Below are 22,479 nucleotides of genomic sequence, written 5' to 3'. Positions count from 1 at the left end.
ACTAATCTTGTATCTGTCATATATATATATATATATATATATATATATATATATATGTTTAAATTTTATTTTATGATTAGTTTCAAGTATACAGTACATTGGTTAGACATTTATGTAGTTTATAAAATGATCCCCTTAATTGCTCTTTCTCTCCTCTGCCTCTCCACCTAGCCATTACATTAATGCTAACCGCATTCCCTATGCTGTGTTCCCCATCCCTGTGACGATCTATCAACTAGGAATTTGTACTTTTTTAACCCTTAACCTTGTTATCTCAACCCTTCAGCCCCTCTTCCCTCTGGTGGTCCCCAGACTGTCCTCTACGTTTGTGAGTCTGTTTTCAATTAGTTTGTTCTTTTTGTTTCTTAAATTCTGCACATAAGTGAAATCACATGGTATTGATCTTTCTCTGAATGACTTATTTCAGTCAGCATAGTAACCTCCAGGTCCATCCATGTCATTGCAAATGGTAGGATTTCATTTTTTTTTTAATGGCTGAGTAATATTCCATTGTATTTAATGTATTTTTTTTCTTATCCATTTAAAGTATTTTTGAAAACACATATTTTAAATTTCTAAGCGACATAATTTGCCATAACTTTTATTTAAGGTGTTTCTATTTTGTTTAAAAAGACTTTTCTCACTGTGAGATTAGAAAAAAATTTACCCATAGTTTTACGCAGAGTTTTACTGTTTCTTTATTTCATTACGTTTAATATGTTGAACCAGAAATCACTATTCAAATCAGTTTAAATTTGGAATTTATTTTGGTATAAGAAATGAAAGAGAAACTAATCTTATTTTTTTTAGGTGATTAGTTGATTCAGCACGATTTAATTGAAAAATCTATCTTTTCTTTATTAAATTAAAATATCCCTTTTATGTATTAAATAGTCATATGCTTTCAGTTATATCTCTAGACTTTCTATTCTTTTCTATCAATTTCATTTCCAAATTGCATAAAATTACACATTTTAATAACTGATAAGGTTACTAGCCCCTCCTCATAACTATTTGTTCTCAGAATTCTATTATTTATTTTTATGTTAATTTTCCTAAACATCCTCTTGTTTTACACATTGAGATCACAATAATTTAAGAAAAAATTGATACTATTCTCAGTTTACCCTCTAATCTGGAAGAAAGTTATATCATTCCAATTATTGTCTTGATTCAAGATTCCAAACAAAGATTTCTTATATAGTTTCTGCTCATTTCTTCTTAAGCTCATTCTTAGGATTAGTTTTTAAAATTTAAATCATGGTAATATGACATGATTAAAATATTACGTAGTAAAGAAACCTGATGATAGGTTTCTTAATGAAGAGTAAACAACAGCCATATGCCTAAATATCTCAGTCTCACTTCTCAGAGGCCACCATTTTTAACCATTTGTGTTTTCATTTCTGGTGATGCTATCCATACCCTTATTCAATATTTCTTGATTTATCCACTTTAGACATAGACTACTGCTATAATATATGAAGATTTAGTTCAGGTAAACATCAGTTCCCACTTCTCTTGACCACCCCCAAATTTTGTACATAAATTCCTGTATCTTGTTCCACCTAACTCTAACAGAATTACTTCCCATCTCTCTGTATAAGACAAAGGAGTCAGCACTGCTACTCATCCTACTACCTTCCTCTTCTCTCACTTCTATCTTTGGTCATGCATTCACTTAATTTCCTCAAGATCAACAATATTTGCCTTTAGTTTTTCAGTCACAGTTGAGTCTTCCAAGCTTGTCAGTATGTTGATAATCAATAGATTGATAGTCGATATGTTGATTATGAAAATATTGTTCACTGTTTTGCCCTGTATCTTTCTAAGATGACACTTCTCCTGCAGTATACCAATATTACAACATGTATAGTACAAGAAAGTAAATGTTCAAGGTTAAATGGAGTCCTCTTTCTTATTTTCCACTAACTGCTTTGAATCTGGCTTAATTTAATAGTTTATTTGAACCATCCTTCTCTTATATGATTTTTAAGTTTTGTTTGGTTTCTGCTATTTTCTGATTGTTTTTCACATATCTTATTGGGAAAAGAAATATATGCTTTCTTCCACTTTGAATAGCTCCCATATTCTCACACATTTTACCTATTGTTTGGAATAAATTCCAACCTACTCTCCTACAGATGTTTTTGGAGACTTCAGTTACCCAGAAATCATCTGAGTTTTACTCTCATAGATATTTTTCTTGGAGTCTTCATACTACCTATTTTAATGTGGACTAATTACTTTCTAGGCCTACTCAACACTTATCAAAATATTTATTTTTGACTTTCTTATTTAGATATTTTATTTTCTCCACAGTAATGTCAGAAAATGACTCTAAATCTCATTTCTAGTAATTAGAGTCCTGTATCAATATGTCAGCTAGGCTTTCTTTTCTTCTGCTTGGGGTCTTTGCTTTAGTTATTTCAGTTTGAAGAGAGGAGTATTAGCTGAAGTTATACTTGAAATATCAGAATTCAGACACTTCTCCAGTACATGTAGTTTCTAGAGATTTTGGCTGCTGCCAGAGCCAATCAGTCCCAGGTGTCACCTCCTCCAGTTCACTGGCTTCTCTTCAGACATCATTCTCATTCCATAGGGCAAAGACAGGTTGATTCTGTTGGTTTTGGTCCTCAGTGTTTGGGAAGAAGATGACGGGGGCTCCCCTTTTCCATCTTCCCTGAGCCTCCTGTCCGCTCATAGCTTTTCTTTTCTCTTCACACTTTCATTATGCTAAATTTTTGTTTATTATAAGAAATAATTAATTTTCAGAAATTATGATTATCTTGCTTTCACTCTCAAGCTTTCTTCCCAGCTGTAAAATAAAAATGGTGAGATGTAGTAATTTATCTTGCCTCTAGTAAAATGGGCTGGAACAAGTGACTTCCACACTGAGGAGTTCCCATTGTTTTTTTCTAGAACTCTGCAATAACCCTTGTAGCCAGAGTTTCCTCACATTGAGGGATATGACTACATGCTTCATGATTAGTCTTTCCAATCTAATTTTTTCTCAATTTCTTTTTTCAGGAAGACAGACTTAAAGCATTATCTAGATTGTTCACTGGGCCTCTCTCCCTCTCTTTCCTGGTAGCTACTGTTGAAAGACAGTGATACGAAATTGTGGGCCTTCCTTGTGTGGTTATTGCTGGTGAAACTTTTACAGGCTGAAAAGGAATTGTTTTTCTCATTTCTTCAGGTTTTAGGGACAGATTTCACTATTTTCTACATTTTACTCTGTAATTTCACTGTATTTTGCTACTTTACCTCTCAAGTCCAAACCTATAGATATAAATAGGAGTAAATGACTTTGTTTAAGAGTGCTTTTCCTTTTTTGTTTCTAATGACATGATCACATATTAAATATCAATAAACAGGTCACACTCTGTTCAAACCACAGGTGCCTGGCTGCAGCGAACTGAATCAGGGATGAGTAGTTAACCTGAGACTGGGTCAGTTGCATATGAGGTGACCTGGAATAAGCAACTCTACCCCACCAGGGAAGCAATAAATCAATCAAAAACATCTCTAATGAATTTAAAATGGAAACTGCAACAAAAAAATCACATTGTTAGCAATAGGATCTGGAGGTAAATAATGGAGATTGGCTATGTAGTTGAGTAGAAGCAATGGAGGTCTAAGTACAAAGTCAGAGTTATAAGCGCATTGATATTCTAAGGAAGCAAAATCACTGAATGTACAAAAGTTACATGGGAAAGAAAATGCATTGAATAAAGATATTGTAAGTGATGTTTACTGAATGGAGAAGGAAGGTTTTGAAAATCATAAGCTTGGCGAGTACCATATCCCTTGGGTATGTGGGAGCAAAACAAAGGGTAAGAACCAGAGTAGAGAGTAAAAGCCCTCAAGACAAGAATGTGAGAATATGAGCTGTTACAGAAGAAAACATATCTAAAAGCAGAAAACAAGGGTCTTTAGGTAACTGAAAGGACCTGAGCACTGCAGTAAAGAGCCACAGGGTTCACTGCCAACCCTTCTCAGCCTTTGCTGGTTTCTCTTCAATTTCCTAATCTTTCTTGTCTCTCAACACTTACTAACTAGTCGAGCTCATCTACTCTACGGCCTTTAAGTACCGTCTATGTACTAATGATGCTCACATTTGTATGTCTAGCCCCATACAAATGTCCAGAATCAACTCCACATCTCCACTTGGATTCCTAACAGGAATCTCAAGTATTGCAAGTCACATATTAAACCTTTCACATCCCACTCCCCAAACCTGTTCTTTCTGTACTTCTTCCCACCTTAGAAAATGATAAATCCATTTTTCAAGTAACCGAGGCCAATGGCCACACCAACACCTTTGGACCTTCTCATGCCTTCATATCCAACATCCTATCTGTCAGAAAATCCTGCCAAATCCAGTGCAGGTTCTTGGTCTCAGTTCTACATTTATCCTCAATACTCCTCGACATTACTCCTAAAACAGCTAATAGTTTCTCCCTAAGTGGCTTTACAGGCTGTACTTCTTGGTCATAAACCAAGATGGGGAGACTTGAATTAAAATAAGATCACCGAACAGGGAAGAAAGAGGAATAAACAACTATTTTCATAGCTTCTCTTTTGTTCCAACTAATAAGCCTTGAACATCAATCACAGGTGGAGTGAACAACATCCTGTAGACCATGCTTCTATCAGGCTGCTGAAGGACCTTGACATAGTTTTGAAGGCAAAATCAGGTTCATCAATGACAGCACATCCTTTTCTCTTTCAAGGCCCCTTTGGGGACCCATTTTTGACCCCAAATCTCTTTCTTATAGACCTTCTTAGAGTTAGGTAAAGGCAAATCAAGGGTATTTTCTCATACTGAAATTAACAGGTTGAAAATGTTTATTCAGAGCTTGTAAAGTAGTTCCTAAACCTTTAAAAAGTATATCATGGATCCTCTTTGTTAACTTAATGACCAAATGCATGTTTTGGTTTTTTAGTATGTGTGAAAATCAATTTAGGTTAAAAATAGACATGTATTTTTAAAGCTATGATTGGTAAATACCTTAGGTTTTGGTTAATATATAGTATGATTCTATTTGTAATTGCATATCTGGATATAGTTTTTGCATGTATAAAAATGCTTGAAAGCCTATATAATAAACTTGGAACTCTGGGGACTGTAATAGAAAGGAATGAGGAGCAAGAGAAGGGGGTAGATACTCTTTTTTTGTTTTTGAACTTTTTTAAAGTAACAGGTTTACGTAACATAAAATTCACCTTTTAAAATATACAATCAAACAATGTTTAGTTTATTCACAGAGTTGTGTAACTATTACAACTAACTTAAGAACATTTTCATCATCCCTGCAAAAAACTTTGTGCCCATTAGCACTCACTCTTGATTCCTCTGTCCTCTAGCTTTTGGTAACCAATAATATACTTTCTGTCTCTATGGATTTGCCTATTCTAAGCATTTTCCATAAATGGAATCTTAAAATATGTGATCAGGGTTCATCTGTGTTGTGGTATGATCAGCATTTCATTCTCTTTTATTGTAAAATAATATTTTATTATCTAAATGGCCCACATTTTAGCTATTCATCAGTTAATAGAAATTTGGATTGTTTTTGCTTTTTGGTGATTATGAATAATGCTTCTATGAACACTTATGTACAGGTTTTTGTGTAAACGTGTTTTCATAAATTACTTTTTACTTAATATGCTTTTTATTGTTTGTATTAATATACATGTAAGACATATTTCTCTTACTGGAAAAATACACATTAAAAAGTTATAAAATGTAGCAAAGAATACAACTGACATCATCGACATACAACTTTCATTTTGTAATACCATTGCATCTATTTTATTTATCTTTAGCTAATTTGAGAATTAATTCTTCCTTTACAAAAAGTTTGCTTTCAAAATGAAATGTACTTGAAGACTTATACAGTAGCTCAGCTTTTTTTTTACTAAGAGTGTTTCTGCTGTGTTCTACTGCTAGTTAGTCTTAAAATAAGATTTGCCTAGATGGTATTCACTGAATTCAAAAGTGACACTTCTTTTGGCTTTAAGTGCCTTAGTTATTCACTGACTCAATCTCTATGTTTCTTTTTTCTCAAATAGCAATAATATATAGAGGAGTTTTAACTTTCGAAAAACCCACTGGTCTGATAATCTACTAATTTGTTGTATAGTTCTTTTTATTTAAAACTTACTCAACTTTTCAAAGCTTTCCAATATTTAAAATAACTTCAATATACAGTAAATGTTGGACCAACCTAATGTTGGAGTTACAGTTCTAAAAAGCATTATCGATTGGCGAAATCATGACTGACAAGATCAAGGTCTTATGGAGAATTAAGGGCTGGGGAAAACCAATAAAAATGACATTAAATGTATTTAAAAACCTAAGACAAATAAAAGCTCTAAGAGCCACCCCTTACTGTGGCCAAACTAAGTTGTCCATAAATACAAACACTGTGGGTTTGAAATCTGGAGTAAAAACACAGGACTGCCATATTAAAGCCATCAGCAGCAGCCATTTCTTGAATTCAAATCCCTCCTTCCCTGGTTGAGATGGAATCCCATGGTCTATCAATTCAGTTACATTTTTCTCAGTTCTCCAAATTTCATTTCTCTGTTTGATTTGCCAGATTCTCAGGAAAAATGCCAACTCCCACGTGAATCTAATTCTCCATGGCTGCACCTACCCATCCAGCTGCATTGTGGAGAAAGTTATATCACAGAGAAATGGGCTGCATTTCACTATGGCCTCCAAAGGGACCTCAGCACCATCTGGCAAGCCTCTTTGTTGTCTTCGGTGAATGCAATATCAGCCACACGCTTTTCAGAACTTCTAACTTTGGCCCCCTCATCTATACCCTAACTCTCAAGAGATGACTTTCCTAAAAGAAACAGCTGTAGGAGATTGAAGTTGTTTGAGGCTGAGGTTGAATAACTATCTTTGAGTTGTAGGGCAGAGAGGCAAAGAACCAAGACTTCAATTCTGCCATCACAAGGTTGGGTGTAGAATGAAATTGTTGACTGGCTTAGTGGCTCTGGGTAAAAGACCTAACTTTGAGGAAGATAACACCAATCTTTCTTAAATGTGTGATCATATCGTCACGCTCTGAAGACTATTTAGAGAATTAAAATAAATAAAATGTGTGAGTACTCTTTAAACATTAAAGCACTATACATATAATATTTTTCATAATAATTTCAAAAATCTGTCTTAAAGTAATTGTCCCAAGAGAAAACAATGTTTATTACACTAGTTAAAATTTTAGAATTCTTATGTGTTTTTTATGACAATATTTTTTATGTCAAATACAGTGTGATTCCATTTTTATAAAGCAAAAAATTAAATAGAATAAATCATTTATATTTTTAAGAAGATAGTTCCTTTAGATACATGATTTTGAAAGTGTGATGGTGTTTTTAATGGCATCACTTTATCTTTGAACTAAAGGATTCCTAAGATATCTTCTAGCTATAAGTGTCTGCTATTCTATGATCTATTATATGATTTACTTTTCAGTCCATTTTCCCAGACTAAATTTTACCTATGGCTATAGTGAATGTTTTGCTACTAGTAGATATGCTATATTGCTTTTTTAGTGTTTTGGTACTGTTAACTCATCAGCATATTTATTTAATAAACAGCAAAAATTTTAATGGTAGCAAGTGGACTGAAAACAAGGAGCTAAGCAAATTAGGTACTGGGCTTTGTCATTATGTATACTGGGATCTTAAAACACAAGGGAACACTGACTAAGTTTGTTGTAGGGCCCTGTCCTGGAGAGGTTAGCTATTTGTGACTTTTAAAAATTTTTGGTGCCATGCAGGTTTCTCTCTTTATATGAACTCTTAGAATTTGAGATCTATTGAAATCAGTTACCTTTGTAGTTAGTAAGTGAAATATTTAAAATGTTAATCTCTGTAAAATGATTATTCTATGCCTTATTCCTTGTGGTTTAGAAACAAATAAAGCTGAAACTGGTGGTTTCAATTAATTCTGTGACTGCCTTTTATGTTGACAAGAAAAGCCAAACAGTTCTTTGCTTTTTTTTTTTGAAAATGAACCCATATTATTTGCTTTCATAATTCCTAAAATATGCTTGTTGCCAAGCATTCCATTTAACGAAATTTAAAAAAAAAAGGAGGGGAGAAAGCCTGTTTATTGGTCAAATTTCAGACCACTGTGAAAAGTCTTACTGAATCTTGATTAATGTAATTGTCTTTAAATGTCAAAATGAGCTTAAATGTAATTAGAAGCAAAGTTGACATCAAAACATTTTGCCTATTCCAGCCACAAATTACTTTAAGTAGAGTTTACACTTAAACATAATTTCAAGAGTAAAAGGAAAGATGGCAGAAGCTCATTTAGAAAAACCAGCGAATCTTTTTTCTAGTTTTGAAGATGTGTGTAGGAGTATCTGATTGTCTTTTCTTTTAAATGTTAGCCATTCTTCATCGACTTTTACATATAACACCATAAACGACAATGCAGACAAAATCATAGATTAGTACAGTTTCCTAAAATATCTTTCAGAGTAAGATTAAATGATAAGGCACACTGGGCCATGACTAGCATTTATTTTTGGTGCTTTAGCTCCAAGGCAGTTAATTGTCCATTATTTAGAATATTATTAGTAATAACCCTGGGAATTAGTTACTGTACATATTATAGCCCTTATTATAGATGGGGCACTGAAATGCGGAGGCCCTAAATGATTAACCTAGGCCTGCAAGTAGCAAATGGTGCTGCCAGGTCTCTAGGCTAGAATCCGCTGACTTCAAATTCCTGCTGTCCTTTTGGACATTACAGGTACAAAACATCTTGAGATCTAATAACTACTGATATCCCTTCATTACCTAAATTACTAAAACAAACACTATACATGCCTAGCCTAAGTACTATTTAAAATTTTTTAACCTCCTTTGTCAGCACAGTACTGGGTACACATCTGAAACTCCATATTATGCTCAACTGATAAATGAAAAGTAGATATTGCCAGCATGTTTTATTCTTTGCTAAAATAAGCTCCACTTATTAACATTTTCCATATGAAAAGGGCATAACCTTTTCATTTTCATGAGAATCTAAAATTGCAGAATGTATTTTATTATTAAAAATATTTTAATAATTAAAGACTGAAATGTTAAAGTTCCTATATTAGAAACACTAATTTTAAGGAAAAAAATATCAATGAATTGAATGAACTTATATTTTCCCCTACCAATCTTTCTTGAAGAGCATGATATTTTTAGTTGAAAGTATACTTCCCACCGATTATGTTAAAATAATATTGAAATGCAACCATCTAGCTGACAGAACAAACAGCTGTGAAAATGAGACCTGGAGATTTATGCAAATAGGGGACTTCTGAATTAATTTTCTTCATAGAACAGACTGTCAAGTTTCTTGAAGTATTTATGCCTTATTTCTTAATTAGCTATTTTGTTAATGTCAGTCATATTAAATTTTCATAATGTAAATGATGTGTTTCATTGGCAAATACGTGTTATAAAATTGCAGATAAAAGTTGTTATTTTACTTTTGGTGCAATAAAGGTTTAGTAACACATACAAAATAGTGTTCTTAAAAACACAGATGTATATCCCATTGTTAAATATACTGAGGATTTATTCAGAAATCTTCTGTAACTAAAAAACAACAGAATCTACATAGGAAAATTTCAGTGTTTTCTTACTATCCATTTGTAGAACTGTGCTCAAGAACATACTTTTCTATTTATTTCAAATAGAAAGCAGCTTGTTCAAGAAATGCTTATAGTTTTGCATATTACAAAAGCTATTTGTTTACTGTTTGCTCTCTTTTAATTGCTTTTGATTTCTTATTTCTCTTCACTATGTTCACAGAGCTTTACTGAAAACTATATGGTCTGTTTTTTTCTATTACAAACATAAATTTCATAACTTTGATTTTGATACTGCTTATTTAGCACTCAAATCCTTAGAAAATATATAATTTGATAGTTTATAAATGAATATTTATTTGTAATGATCTGATGAATTTACAAGTCATAAACTAATATTAGTCTTACATGACTTGAATATGTGTTGAGTATATATATATATATAGGCTTACAGATACATAATATTATCTATTAATATATTCTATCATCTTTTCTTCTTTTAAAATGTTACATGCTCATGTCCTTGTCGTTGAAAAAAATAAGATAATAGTTTGTTCTTACTGATGTGTAATTATAAATTAGGGTTTCATATCTATCATGTATCTATCATCTGTCTACCTATCTACCTATCTCCCTTTTTTAAACTAAGAAGCCATTCAGTGTATGAAATTTGAAAATATCAAAAGATATAAAGAATAAAATGAATTATTTATAATTCAAACAACAAATTGTATGTATTTTTTAAAAAATTTGTTTTAGAAGTTGAAAATTCTAACAGTTTTTTTTTGTGTAGGCATATATATGTACTTGAGACAAAATTGAATTCAGCTACAAAAATGGTGTTGCATTATGCTTTTTTGCTTAATCATTTTATCATTACCACTTATGCCACTTATGACTTAACTTATTAATTATTCTGTAAAAATATACTTTTCATAACTGTAATATGCCACCATTTAAAAAATTTATCTAGACATTCTGTTTGGACATTAAAGTTGTTTCAAAATTTTCACAATGGTAAATAATGCTACAAAAGAGCATTTTTTGAAGATCAATCTTTGTGTGAGGCTCCAGATATTTTCTTGGGGTAGGTAGATTTCTAGAAATGCCGATTTTATATCAAAGAGTAAAAATGCTTTTTAGTGTCTTGATATATAATAAAATGCTTTCCTAGAAAAGTTTCACTGCCACGTGCAATGTGTGGAAGGGTTTCCTGCCAGCAGTGCACATCATGACTGATTCAAAACAAAAATAACAAAGTTTGTCCATTTGACGTATTCTTATTGACCTACATTATAAATGAGGCTGTGTCTTCTTATTTTATTTTGTTTTTAAAAATTATTTATGGGAATAATTTTGGCTTTTTTGAAAATTAAAATGTATTCTTCTTTTAGGCCCGAAAAGTCCTTGACCATCCAGAATGAAAGATGGTATTTTCTTTTTGCTTTCTACACTTTTCACACTTCAAATATTTTTGCTCTAATTCATTAGAAAAGTATTTTGGTACATAGTATGATGGGGCTTTGATATCCCCAACATTACTTGTTTAATAATAATTAGTCTTTATTGTGATACTTTCTTTTCATACATTTTGTAAGTGAATATATGAGTTTGGCCATTCATCTACGTTAACCCTAAATCATACTCTTTTAATTACTGTATCCTTACATATTTTTTGTTGGTTCTCACCCATTTTTGATGATGTTCCTCATGCTTCTTTCTTTATAGCATCTATAATGTGCAGAATATACTTCCAAGGGTTGTTTTGGGAATTGCATTAGATACATATGGACATCTGCACCTCTTTCTCTCACTCTCTCTCTATATAAATGTATATATATAGATATATCTATATATATATATATGAGCCTCACATGTAAAAAGTATTCATATACAGTAATTAATAATAATAACCTCTAGAGAAATTTGTTTCTAGATATAATCAAGACTAATGCTTTCTAGGAACTAGTTTGTTTTTACCTAATAATCATTGCTTATCTATCTAGCATCTATCTATCTACCTATCTATCTGTCTGTCTATCTATCATCAATCCATGTGTCAGCTATCTATCATCTATGTATCATCATCTATCATCTAAGTTATCTATCTATCATTTATCTGTGTGCGTATTTGCTAGAAAAATTAGAGTCACACTTGTTTTAGAACTCCAGGAAACGTGGATATCTTCATGGTGAGCCTTTGTGTTTCGGGTCTCGTTTTTGCTTCCATCATAATTTTGATTTTGTTTTCCCTTTAGATTAATTCTTCTAATCTTATTGACCTACATTATAAATGAGGCTGTGTGTTCATATTAAATTTATTTGACCTGGCTATAATCCTTTTTGGACACATTATATTCTTTTTAGAATCAGGCAACATGTAATAAACATTTATTTTCATGTACTGTTGAGTTGGTAAGAATTTTAAGACAATTTTAATAATTTTTATTTAGTTGAATAACACTGAAATACATTATTCCTTACACTCCAAGATAGTGTTCTCTTTATTTTACCGTACTTTTTCATAATCTCCATCTTGGTATTACCTCCTCTTTTCGCTCAGTCTGAAACCACATAGCTTTATCCAAAGAGATAGGAAATGTGACAAACAGAGACTCATGGACATGGATAATAGACTAGTGGTTACCAGAGGATGGCGGGGGGCGGGGGAGGTAGATAGGGTAAAAGGGGTCAAATATGAGGTGACAGAAAGAAATCTAACTATGGATGATGAACACTTAATGCAATATATATGCCTAACTGTTGAATTGTGCACCTGAAACTTACTGGATTTTGTTAACGAATGTCACCATAATAAAAATAAATAAATTAATTTAAAAATTAAATTAAATTAAAGAAAAACATAGGAACAGGAAATGTGATTTTTGTATTGTTAGTGGAATTCTCTTATTGGTCATTCATATTAATATGCACACTTTATTGTCAAATTTCTAGTTTTCTTGCAGAAATGTATCTGTTATATTTCTGTTGGATTAAGGTGGGATTTTTGTTCTTTGCCCACTGTCTTTTTTGGGATGACTCTGAATTAAATTAATGATTTATGAAAAACTAAAATAATAACAAACACAGCAGAAGTAATACTCTAGACCTAATCCTGAACTAACTACTAGGGTTCTTTCTGTATCTATAGGGTTCTCTATATATCTAAAGGGTTCTCATCTATAGTCTCCACTTGTACTATGTTTCTGCTTTTGTATTGCACACTTCAATATTATAGCATGTACCTATTTACTTCTATTTGCCTAGTACAGCTTCCCTGCCCCCCTTACTACTTGGTCTGCACATACAAGTACTCAGATATATGCATGCTTACTCATGTGCACACATATACTTTATGCCATTATGTTTCCTGGAAATTAAGGTTTTAAAATTGATGTATAGAAAAGATGTTCGAGAAGATGGAGAGAACCCTCTGCAGAGGTAAGCAGTTCAATCTTTTGGATCACTGAGCCTCTTGAGTGTTATACCCAGTGGTAGGCTGTGGGGAAATAATGAATCTATACATCACTCATTAAATGGTACAGTTTAGTCCCATATGTGAAATATTTAGTGATAAGTTATTTCAGATTCGGCAGTTGTTTTCTTTTTCTTTGTAATATAATGCTTTACTTTTTGCCTTTCTGTGGAAAGTTGCAGAGGACTGACTAAAAAGAATATTCTAAACTGGAATTGCAGTCTATTTTTAAACTTTAATGCAATACAGAAAATGGAGTACTTACTGTTGAATTAATGTCCCAATAATTTACTGAAAGACCCTTGTTTATTGGGTTCTCTGATTATTGCTAGGAATTCAGGGTGCAGCTTAAGAAGCTGTATTTCCATGCCATTTAAGAACAACATTAGCTGCTAATACTTGATATTTGCCTGTTACGATGAAGGCAGAGTGTTAACTAGTTCACATTATTACTCTCCTAATAATCTTCTAAAAGATGTACTCTTATTCTGTTTTTATTGATGGGAAACTGTATGGAGTCATTACAGAACAATTGAAATGTCTAAGTATAGATTATATTTTTTTGTAGGCAAGGCTCAAGAAGATATTTAACAATATTGTTATCTTTTCATTAGTGAAAATATGCTTCCAGAAGCTTATTTTAACTAAGACAAACATTCCTCATTAATGGCTCTAATTTATTTTTGAAGTTAGTGTAATGGAGTGGATTGATTACTAAAATAATACTAGTGAAATATAGCAATTAATAGTTGGAAAGCTATACATAAGATGATTGGTAGAAAACTACCAAAATATGAAGAGGTGCGAAAAAGGTTCTCTCCCAAATAGTGCACATCTGGAATTGGAATATAAAAATGCTTTATTCAAGGAATGTAATAGTTCTGTTAATTGCAGTTCGGTACACCAGTGATATCAATGCACAACAGGAAAAGATGGCCATGTCTGTGTGGTTCATGTTGCATTAAAATCATCCATTAAAAGGAAATGCACAAGATATTATTCTATCACCATGCCACTGATGAATCACAAAAATAAATCACAAAAATAAATTCGAACAGGGGCAAAAAGTAATATCCTCTGATATTATAGCAGAACAAAACAAAATTAATTTTATAGCTTTTTTGGGGGCAGGGAAGAGATGATTATATCAAGCTGTTTCACTGAATTACTTGAAAATTTAAAGCAAATTGCTAGTTTTTATTGCAGAACCACGTCTAGGCATGGATGACAATTCAGCCTAAAGCTTCAGACTGTGGAAGATTTGACACAGTAATGGCCAGATAGAAAAAATAAAAAATTACCTCCTTTCCTGCCCCAAAGATGCCCCAAATTCCCCAAATGATCATAAATTTTTGTCTTTAGTCAATAAAAATAAATTTTGTTCAATGAAAATACCTCCTTAGAGAAATACCATTTCTTGCAGTGTAACCTTCTACAAAATAGCTCTTCTGATATTCTCCAGGAAAAAAAAAAATAAGAAAGGAAGGTAAAAATCTTCAATGGCTCCCCTGCCTGTGTCATAAACCCAACCTCTGACGATACTCTATCGTCTCGCTCCAGACCAACACTGCAGCTTGTTTCTCATACATCCCTCCAAGCCCTGTGATTCTCCATGTCTTTGATTTTCGCATTCTGTATTCCTTATACAAAAGTTTCATTAATGCCATCACCCACTTCCTTACCTGTTGAAATCATAGGTACCCCTAATGACAACTCGTCATGATGCTTTGCAGACAGACCTTCTTCTCTGAAAGCAATCTCTTACTATTAAAATGAGATGGTCTTTGGAAGCACACACAGGTTCCCAGAATATGCTCCAGGATATCTTTGATATCACCTTTTGGCTTATTTGAGTTCTCATGTGTCTATAATGGGATAGAATGACTTCTTCCTTTATTATAAAATTCATCAATGCTATTCCCAGCTATAGACCCTAAAGAAATTTTCACATATGCACAAATTAATGTGTAATGTTCAGAGCAGCACTGTTTGGAGTCACAAATACTAAAAACAAACATTCCAAACCTGCATGCATTAGTTTCCTATTTTTGTATTATAAATTATTATTAATTTAGCAGCTTTAAATAACACTAATTTATTATCTCACAGTTTCTATAGGTCCGAGATGTGGACATTGTGTAGCTAAGTTCTCTACTTAGTGTCCCTGTGGCTGAAATAAAAAGTGTAGGCTGGGCTGTGGTGTCATCTGGAGCTGGGGTTTTTTCCTACCCTCATTCAGGTTGTTATCAGAATTCAGCTCCTATGGGTACTAGACTGTAGGACCGAGTGCCCTGCTTTCTTGATGGTAGTGGACTGGGGGCTGCTCACAGACCCTAAAGGCCAACCTCAAGTCCTGGCCACATGGCCCTTCAAAATAACAGCTTACTTCTGCAAAGCCAACAAGAGACTCGCTCTTTCTTTGAATGTTTCTCTTCAGGAAAGGCCCAGTCCTTCTAATTAGGTCAGGTCCACCGAAAAATATCTCCTCTTTTGATTGACTCCAAGTTAAGCAATTAGCAACCTATTCACAGGAATAAAATCCCATCGTATTTACAAGTCCTGCCCAAACAAACCTAAGGGAAAGGAATTATACAATGGGTCCTATATCTTGGAGACCCATCTTAGAATTTGCTTACCACACAGAAGAATAGGAAAGCAAGTAAGTTGTGAAGTGTTTATATGAATAGCGCATCACACATAATGCAATACATAGTTGTATATTATGCCACAAGGAAAATAAATGAAATACAGCTACATGTACTCATGCTGGCAAATCTCATATAGTGTTGAGAAAAAAAAAATTTTAGCAGAAGAAATAGTGCAGTATGATACCATATAAGGCATGTTTAAATTATGCAAAAGGAAATGTGATTTTTCAGCCAATGCCTATATATGCACTAAAAGAATAAAGGAATGCATTAAGAACACAGACATCAAATTCAGAGACGTTGTTCTCTATGGGAAAGGGAGGAGAGTGACAAGCAAAAGGCACTCCGGGACTTCAGATTCACTGCTAATGTGCTTGTTAAGCTGCGTGGGGCCACAGAAGAACACACTTTATTATTCTTGATATCTCTTTCCATGTCTGAAATATCTCATGAAAAAAATTTCAAATATATAAAAGGCAAAATAAAATAAAAATTGATAAATATTTCAGCAATATTAATTGAACTAATTGTACTTCTAAAGATAAAATAGGCCTTGAATTTATTAAAAATATAGTCAAAATCTAACTACATCTGGCAAATAATGAAAAAAATTAAGGGGCAACTTTTCCTTCAAAATTTTCAGTAATTCTTTAAGCACCACTAAAAGCACAATTTAGCCATTTTGGTGGTGAGAGGGAAGGGGGAAATTAATTCGTAATTAAGTATTTTATAGTGTTTACTTCATATACTGTATAACTGCTTTGGACATGATTTTATAAGCGAAAATTCAATAGAGCAAGTAATTAGCATTTATAAAATGCAAATTAAGAAAACATGGAATAAATAATATTAAAACTCAAGTACTTCATGTTATGGAGGATAGTGTATTATTTATGAATAAGAGTGATCCCCACTTGTAGAACTGCAAAACAAATGAGGTCTGATTCTTATATTTTAATGAGAAATTAAAAGGAATAAATATATCAAGCTGATTAAAGATGTGCAGTGGAAATTTACTGCATGCATTTCAGTAACGCAGAGTCAAGCTGCTTTATACAATAAGGGGAGGGGTAAACTGAACTAGATAGATGGTATTGCCACTGTTAAGTAATGACAGAAACATGCAATTTGTTTTTGTCCTTGTGACAGAAAAACTGGTGGCTGGCTCTTGCCTATTCCCACCAATCTCATAACCTGTACGGGCTGTTCCACTGTGAAAAGTTACTCTAAATTGTTCTCCTTTTAAAAACCTATTAGTCCCAACAAAACAGGAACTGCAGGGAACTGCCTCACAGCAGGGCTTGCTCTTCCTTGCTCTTCCTTATTTCTACTTAGCAGTGGGTCTGTTCGGTCCAAATTATGAGAGAAAGTTATTGGCTTGAAATGGCAAAGTTGTTTTATTAAATTCTAACAAGACATCCTGTTTTTTTTTCTTTTTTTTTTTTTTTGCCATCGAAAAAATTTCAAGCTCCCTTTCTCTATCTCATGGGATTGTATAATGAGCGCCCCCTGACTGTTTCCACCCTGAAGCTACTTCCTGACTTTACAGATCCCTTGGCACAGTGTTAAGCACTTTGGGAGGTGTCAGGAGAGGAGAGTACAGTGTTGCCAACCTCAGGACACATACAGTCTAGTAGAAGTGGTAAGACCTGTGCATAAATGTCAGTAGTGTGTGACAGAGACAATTGCCAAAAAAAGGGGGGAGCGAGAATCGATTATGTGGCAGGCCCTATGCTGGCTGCTTTGCAGGACTATTTCAGCACCTTGGGAAGGAGCTGGGGCCCAGATGCTAATGGTGACAGAAATTAAACACCAGCCCTCCTGCTGCCACATGTCTATTTAAACACACTGTTTGCACCGGACATGTAAGAGGTTTGAGATAGAGATGAAAGAGACAAATCTTGTCCAGGTTTTGAGTCTGACCATCATAGTGGTTTTGTGGTTGCCTGTGAAATATCCATCCCTTTCTATATGATTAATCTAAGCCTATCATTTTGACTCCAGCCACCTTGCCAATGACTCACTTAGGAATGACCAAATTACCCAATCCTGCCAGTGAGAGATGACAGCAAGTTTGCTGGGGAGGTGTCTTTGCTCCTAAGGAGACCTGGGCAGAGATGACTCCCTTCTTCCTCTAGATTTTACCATGAAGCCTGGAAACATTGCATCTATTTTGTTAACACATGAAGACAACTCACAGAAAAGGTAATTGTAAAAACTTGGTGGCTTAACAAACCAGGAATTTATTATCTTGCAGTTCTGAAGATTAGCAGTCTGAAGTCAAATGTGTGGGCAGGACTGTCCTCCCTCTTAAGGGTCTAGTAAGAAATCCTTCCTTGCCTCTTCTGAGTGTTGGCTGGCAAACCTTGGAGGACCTTGACTTGGAGATGCCACTACAATCACATGGCCATCTTCTCCAAGCACGTCTTTACACCACCTTCCCTCTGTGGATGTCTGTGTCTGTGTCCAAATCTTCTCTTTTTATAGAATATCAACCATATTAGATTAGAGCCCACCCAAATGACCTTGTTTTAACTTGATCACCTCTATTTCCAAGTCAGGCCACATTTTGGGGTACTGAAAGTTAGGATTTCAACATATCATTTTCAGTACATAATTCAACCCATAACAACACCTGAGAGAAAATTTCAGCGAATGATCCAGAGTCCTCACTTCCTGAAGTCCACCTAATCTCTTCAATTTTGTGAGGTAAATTTCTTAATTGCTGAAGTCAGTTGAAGGGAGGTTTTCTGCTACTTGCAGCCAAAGCATTCTGAGAGAATTATGCAGACACTTCGGATTGGTAAAGGTAACAGTGATGAGGCAAACGGGGGTCCTGGAGGAATGGCCAGTAGTAGTAGATGGAATCTGGCTTGTTGAGCCTGATATAGCGTGGAAGGGTTGTAGAAGTCTGTTTTGGTCCAGTATTATCATTCAGTCTTCAAAAACCTATTCACAGCTACCCTGTGGCAGGTATTGTGCTAAGCACAGAGAATTTAATGAGCAAGATAGACACTGTCTGTCTTTGAAAGGCGTGGTAGAAGAAATCCTGAAATATGAGCCCGAAGAGGTAAATAGGGCTGGTGATGAAAAGATACTGAAAATCATATTTAAAAGTTTGTTATCTTGAGGGAAAGGAGAACCTTGAAGCATTTTAAATAAGAGAGTGTGATGAGACATCTTAGAAAGATTATTTTTACAGGAAACAAAAAATCGAATAAAATGCCCTAACAGAGGCAGGGAGACACATTGGGGGAACCCATGGAAGGCAAGTCAGAGATCCCTTTAAGATACCCTGCACTTTCTAGTATTTCAAGAAGTACTTGGTGTATTTCCATGTGGATGGAGCTCTGTCAGAGGTCAATGCACTGGGGAGTCACTTAGTGTACCCAGGCTGCTCTTTTCTCTGTTGGCCCTCTGCCTCACCAGGATTCTGTTTTTGGAATTTGGATGGAGGAATCCACCTCCATGCATCCATGTCAGGTCCTCTTAGTGGGGTTTCACAGTGGGTTCCTCAGTCCCAAGATATAATCAGATCTAATCAAACCAGTGCTTAGTTCTACAACTAGTCCTATTTTCTGAGAGAGTTTACACCGCCTCAATGGGTGGGTCAAGATCAGGTTGGAAAAATAGCTGGAGGAAAATTATTTCTCTGGCACAAACACTGAGTCCCCTCTGCCAAGTCGGGCTTGTCCTGCCTGTGCTGCAGTCCTTTCTTCACGGCCAGTCCTCTCCCAGAGTCACTCAAGTTCATGCTCCTGTGTCTCACAGCTCTGTGTATGTTGGTGGTAATAAGCCTTCAGGATGACCTAGATCCAGGTATGGATAGTATAAACAATTGCCGAGTTTTAAAGTTCCTATCTTACTTTGGGAGGTCATTTTTTTGTACAGAAAATTTGTTCTCCTGTGCTTTGGCGCATACTGTAATTAACCAATCTACCTCAACGCTCAACCACTGGATAATGAGGGAGATGTCACACGAGAAGGGAAGATAGTAAGAGATCTACAGGTGAGTGTTTGAACAGAAATCTAGTGTGGCTGGAAAGTGTTTTTAATCATCTTTCCTGATGATTTCTTATCAGGAAAGTACAACTGACTGATGGTGCTATATTTGACTGGATATGATAATGACTACTTTTTGTAATTGTAATATTTTAAATATTTTTATAAGATTATTTTGCAGGGATTTAACTCTTAATTACATTCATGTGCAAGAAAAAGCCTACTCCTTGTCACTTCACATGTTTAGGCTGTCAACACTGTCAGCTGCTGAATAACTGATTAGAAGGCCCCACAGTTGCTGGCTGCTTTCATTAAGATAGTCAAAGTAATCAGGCAGAGATACACAACTGAGTAACTGGAGATCTGAAAATGTAATGCTACTTGATTACTATTATGGCTGGAAAATAGAGAAAATCCCAAGGAGCTAAGTCAGGGATGGATCAGCCTTCTCTTTTATACAGAGGCTAATATACCAACTTCAGACACATTATATAGGATATAACATTTTAAAGCTAAGCCTAGAGTTGTGTTGTTTGTATATATTATTCAATACACACAATGCTATGAGAAAAATATTATTTTTACCAATATTTTAGATGTGGGAAAAAAGCTTAAAAAATCACTTGCCCAGTGTCGCATAGATAAAGAGGGACAGAGCAGCGATGTGAAACCAGACTTGTAGAACAAGAAGTGCAGAGTCTTATCTGCAATAATGCTGTTTCATACAGGCCTACAGCCCTATTCACAACTTCAATATTCAAATATTTTTGAAAATACACAAAGGTATGTTTTTTATTGTTGTTTTTTGTAGCTCATTTACTGACAAAAATCTGATCTGACCTGACTTACTATTGTCTTTGTCTATCCTTCTTTGTCTGAAGGCGATGTTTTACTACGGAAATATTAATGTGTTGATTATGAGGTGCTGATTCAGACAACTTTACAGGATGATATCACCCTTATAACATCTGTAACAACTCCAGTAATCATCTGATAAAAGAGGTTTTGGTAAGGGATATAAAGGCAGTGAGGTGAGATTAGAGAAAATGGTAAAAGATGAAGCTATGAAATTAAGGTAAGACTGGGCAAATAAAGGAGGAAACTGAGGGTCGTTTTCCTTCTAGTATCCCCTATACCTACAACAATGGCTGACCTGTGGGGACCTTGTCAAAGTGGGCCTACAACACCATGCCAAATTAAACTGGCCTGAGAGATGGACCGTTATAACAGTCTCGGTGTTACTGTGAAAGATGGTGGTCTGCAATTTATATTTGCCCATTGGGAAGACAGTGAGGGAGCAGCCTAAGAGAAGATGGGCTGAATGACATCGTTGTCATCTTTGCTTGAGCCTGCATCCCTGGAGAAAAAAGCCGACCCTCCTCTTGAGGAGTCTGGCTCCAGGCTAGTAGGCATCTTCTGCGGCCTGACCATAGGCAACGACAAGGCTTTGTAACGCAGAGATCCCCAGTCCACATGACATCTGTGCTGACACACCTGGCACTCATCCAGTGCTGTTTGGTGGGGAGAACGGAATGCTCAAGAGGAGCCAGTGCTTAGTTGTGCCCATTGCTTGCACTGTGGCAGTAATTAAACAAAGGCTCATTGTGACTTTTGGTTGGCTTGCTGAACTACATAACCACCTCAACCTCTGACAGCTCAGCACCTAAGATTAGTCTTGGTGCCAGTGCCCTGTATGCCACCCTCAGTAACCTTTTGCACCTTTGACCTCACACTCTACCTCCTCTCTCTCATTGGAATTTAAACATGATAACACTTTCATCCAACTTAAAAGCTCGTTAGCCTTATGTCCCCTTCTTGCCTTTAACCATTCTTTTTCCTTTAAGTTCTGTAACAAGAAACGCCTCACCTCAGAACTTTAGCACAACTTGCTGTTCTCACCACCTGGACCAATGTGCTCTTACACTTCATGTGGCTACATCCAACTGGTCTTCAGTAACCTCCTGTTCCAAGAAGCTTCTTGGACTTTTCTATTTCTGTTTATAGACCTTATCTCTAGGTTCCCACGGCACCTTGTGCTTGCCTTTATCAAGATTTTATGTTTACTTACTCATTATCCCCCTCGATCGAGAGTTTCTTGAGGACTGGGGAGTTAGTTGTGTTTATATTCCAGGATCACCAAAATTGCCTGGATCTTGATAGACATTCAACAAATGCTTGGTGATGGGTAATAAATTTAGCACAAGGTTTTTTAAAAAAATGATCCAGGCTACATCAGTCTATCATATGAGTACAGGCATCTTTATCTTCAAAGCTTATTTAAAAAAAAATGCTGTTCTTACCCCAAGATTATTCTTCCTATATAATAGGGCTTACTATTTCAGCTTATGGTGAAAATATATACATTGCCTTGGTTATTATACTGTTCATGTTTCTTAATCCAAATAGAGTTAAATTTCAGTATTTTTCTGGTTAAAGGCTATTATCTTCTGCATGAGTTCTGCTTATTAATTAATTTTTAACTTCCTTTTAGCTTAAGTGAATTCTAATAAGAATGTAGAGGCATGGACTAGATGATATAAAGATACTTCAAATCTGAAGTGTTTATGAATTTAAAAATCAAAAGCTTCCTTTTAGATAATGCGTGACATAAAAATACATAAACCATAAAACAGATTTTAAAATGTTAATTCTCAAAAACACAAAAAGATAAACTTTATTTTAAAATTCTACTATATTTTTATTTATAGATGCTAAGAACACTATTTCCACCTTTACT

General features: G+C 34.7%; 1 protein-coding gene across 5 annotated transcripts in view; it reads right to left on the bottom strand.

The window, feature by feature from the left end:
- The window catches only part of NALCN (sodium leak channel, non-selective), a 272,813-nt gene that overhangs the window by 117,228 nt on the left and 133,106 nt on the right, over nucleotides 1-22,479 (bottom strand). The gene's annotated exons all lie outside the window — the stretch shown is intronic.

The sequence above is a fragment of the Rousettus aegyptiacus genome, unplaced genomic scaffold, assembly GCF_014176215.1.
Source record: "Rousettus aegyptiacus isolate mRouAeg1 unplaced genomic scaffold, mRouAeg1.p scaffold_m13_p_11, whole genome shotgun sequence".
Lineage (NCBI taxonomy): Eukaryota > Metazoa > Chordata > Mammalia > Chiroptera > Pteropodidae > Rousettus > Rousettus aegyptiacus.
This window is presented reverse-complemented; position numbering and strand designations above follow the sequence as displayed.